The following is a 3,486-nucleotide window of genomic DNA, read 5'->3' on the forward strand; positions in this document are numbered from 1 at the left end:
TCGACACAGAAGACGCCGCATAATGTAGCTGCTGTTTCGCACTTTTACTAAAAGGTAACCATGCTTTCACTATGAGGCCGGGCAACAGTTGATTCTGACTTTGTTTTGCTACAACCGTAAAGCTAACATGTCCCGCCCATAGACATATACAGTCTATGATCCCGCCGCTGAGATCGAGGATGGTCACGTGACTGCACAACGACGTTTGATTGGTGAAACAGAGTCACATGGTAGAGTCTTCAGCGGAAGACTCTCTCTCTCTCTCTCTCTGTCAAAATAAAACATTAAAAATGAGACGTACGCGGGGGGGGGGGGGGAACAAAACAGTGACGCGTAGAATACCACCGAGGTAAAAAGAAAAGTAAAAAGTAATTGCAAATCATTTGGTGGGAGGTTTAAGTCCAAACAGATGACAACGGTTTGCTGTAATTGCCTCTCTAGATATTCAACATACATACATACATACATACATACATACTACATACATACATACATACATACATACATATACATACTTACATACATACAAAAACACACATACATACATACATACACACCCCACACACACACACAACACACACACACACCACACACACACACACACACACCACACACACACACCCTGGACTTAAATTCACACCTGGTCACTTTCACTTAAACACTGGACTCGCACTGACCACTTTAATATAATTTATGGTCTTTTCTTTGTTTATTTGACAAATGTTGTTATTGTTGTTATTTTTGTTATTTGGTTGTCTTTATAATGTCTTTTTTATCTATTTATTTCTTTTTATATCTTTTTTCTTGCTAAAACTGCTGCTGGAACTTTCAATTTCCCAAAAGGATCAATAAAGAGAAGTCTAAGTCTAAGTCTAATAAATAAGGGTCCGGGCTTGACTCTGAAGACCCCTGACGTGATCTACTTTACCACTGATTTGTCTCCAGCTGATCCTGGTTCTATCACTAACCCAACTCAGTGGGTTGGCACTTCCCAGGCCCTCCCTCCTTAAACACTGTCCGCCATTTCACCATAGAGACACACAGTCAAGCAAAACATTTATTTGTGTTTGCGCTACAGCCACACCCTCGCTGTCTGCATATTTAACTCCGCTGCTTTCGGTCTCGTCTTCACTTTCTCCGACTGTCGTAACCTCACATGTATTTATATTCATTTCTCAGTCCTTTGTTCTCTGTTTCCTCTCCCTCGCCGGCTTCTTCCTGATTGATTCCTTCCGCATTAACTCTCCTCGTCGTCTCTCCTTCTCCCTCCCTTTGCTCTTCACCTTCCCTCTCTTTTTTATTTCCCAGACAAAGTCTTTTCTGTCTTCCCAAGCCTCCGTCCCACTGTCAGCGTAATTCCATTGGTGTCAGACCTCCCAGAGGGGCCCAGACACAGGTACACAGCTACTGCGGTGGGGAAGCTTCTCTGCTGTCGGCTTCCTGACGCCCGACCTGCCCGTGCACACACACACACACACACACACACACACACACACACCTCGCCTCAGGGGGGTCAGTGTCATTGTTGGCATTGGCCACATGCTCGTCGTGGTGCAATATTAAATCTTCTCATTTGATTTGGACTGTAATTATGTCGTAAAAACAAACTGGCTGTGAAGCCGTGGCCCGCCAGTGTGATCTACTTTCATCAAGTGCAGACTGGCTTAATTATAGAGTGCGCCATACACCCATCTTTCACTGGGCAGCTTTTCCTGCTGCTTCTTTAAGCCGTCACATTCTTTTATTGTACGTTAATCACAAGGCAATTGGGTCGTTTTGCTATGGCTGGGGGTGGATTTGAACACTGGTCTGTACACATCCTGCGAATTCTGGAAGGGAAAAAAAAAAAGTCAAGAGTTGTAGAGCAGTTGTACACGGTAATGGAATCTGATGCTTTCTCTATTTCTGCGGTGTACTTAATGATATGGTTTTCATACCACAAAGGTATTCAAATGCGAGGAATTTCTGCCGAGAATAAAGGATCCGCTGTTCTTTGTGCGCATCAAATTGAGTGTGTGAGGTTAGACTGATAAATGAGTAAATTTGACAATAAATGACCAAATCTCATCAAAGCAAATCACACTGATGTGAACGACTGTAAACAGAACTTAGATCTTTCCCCCATGGGATTTTATTTCTGTTTCATTATCTTAAGAGGGAGCCATAAAACACTTGAAGGAATCACACTCAAGTAGATCTATGAATTTTATGAGCAAATTATTTCCTCATATAGCCGCTGCTTTTTTATCTGGTTTTTAGAGCCAGACATCTGAAATACATGTTTGTTTAGGCCTGTATGTGCCACATGGTTAAGTCAAACCAGATTCCACCTTCACATCAACTCGCACAGCAGGACGCCAGATGCCAAATGGCGACATATGGCAAAATGTATATTCATTTTTTTGTTGTTGTTGCTGCGCTTCGTGCGATATTTTTTCGTAGCACTGCTTCAGATCACTCAAACGATTAAATGATTTGCCCTTTTTTTTACGTCTCAAACTGATCTTCCGCTTTAAAGCTCTCTGGGAAACTGTGTATGTGACTTATGTTTGATCAATAAAATAAAGAAAATTAGACCTCCCCACTCAGGAAAATCACAAAAGAAACGATAATTGACAAAATCCAGAATCTGGAAGCCATTTTCTCAGAGTAAAAACAAAAAAGCTACACTTATAATCCTGATTTCAATGCTCTGTGGCTACCAATAAGAGCCTGCTGCAAGGGTTTGTGTCAAAGATGAAGGATGGAGGATGGAGCTGTCTGGGGACTGACCCCTTTATGTCTTAATAGTTGAGCTGAAAGAGAGGAGAGACTATGAAAACTGAAGGGTCACCGAGGGAAAGCTTCCTCGTTTTTGTCCCTCTCCACCGGCCTTGCATGATGGCTTCATCTGTGTTGTGACAGGTGTGTGAAGTGGCCGCCTTGCTGGAGGTAATTGCCATTTCTCTCCTGTGGGTCATTGTTTGTCCCCATGCCTAAAAAGACCATTAGAAAAAGAGGATTTTAGTTTGTCACAGTGCCAGCGCTAGGGAAGAAGACTTTGTAATTCTCTTGTTCTCTCAGGAACAAATTGAATAAAAATCACAGTTATAAAATATTCAAAATATCCGGAGCGGATCCATTAACAGTGTGGCCTGCTGTACATAAACACAGACGGTAAACACACCGTGCTGATGCCGCTGTTCTTTAGCCGGAACAGAACTGCCGTGGCTTCACTGCAGAAACCATTACAGTGCCACCGAGGAGAGTCGTAAAGGTGATTAACAGCCGCTTCTAATTAAAGATCAATGGAGAGTCTTTCCGAGGTGATTCGTTTTATGAATTAGGATGCCCACTGTCCATTAATGACATCAGGCAATGTCACTGTAACAGATTGGGTATTGATTCATCCTTGTTAAAGACACAGCTCAAACCAAACTATAGATCATGACTGCCCGAGACGGTTTTGATTTGTTTACGAATGCCCCCTTTATTCACATTGTGGTT

At 42.5% G+C, this 3,486-nt stretch overlaps 1 protein-coding gene and 1 long non-coding RNA gene across 2 annotated transcripts in view; one reads left to right on the forward strand and one right to left on the reverse strand.

The window, feature by feature from the left end:
* Positions 1-262, forward strand: part of bcl11bb (BCL11 transcription factor B b) — a 45,232-nt gene extending 44,970 nt beyond the window's left edge. The window contains exon 5 of the transcript XR_004336253.1: positions 250-262. The gene's annotated coding sequence lies outside the window, so the exon portion shown is untranslated. The remainder of the gene's footprint in view (positions 1-249) is intronic.
* A 1,071-nt stretch (positions 263-1,333) lies between these two features.
* The window catches only part of LOC116706515 (uncharacterized), an 18,951-nt gene continuing 16,798 nt past the window's right edge, over positions 1,334-3,486 (reverse strand). The window contains exon 3 of the long non-coding RNA XR_004336260.1: positions 1,334-2,975. This is a non-coding gene — a long non-coding RNA (uncharacterized LOC116706515). The remainder of the gene's footprint in view (positions 2,976-3,486) is intronic.

Source organism: Etheostoma spectabile, chromosome 18 (genome assembly GCF_008692095.1).
Source record: "Etheostoma spectabile isolate EspeVRDwgs_2016 chromosome 18, UIUC_Espe_1.0, whole genome shotgun sequence".
NCBI classification, from domain to species: Eukaryota; Metazoa; Chordata; class Actinopteri; order Perciformes; family Percidae; genus Etheostoma; species Etheostoma spectabile.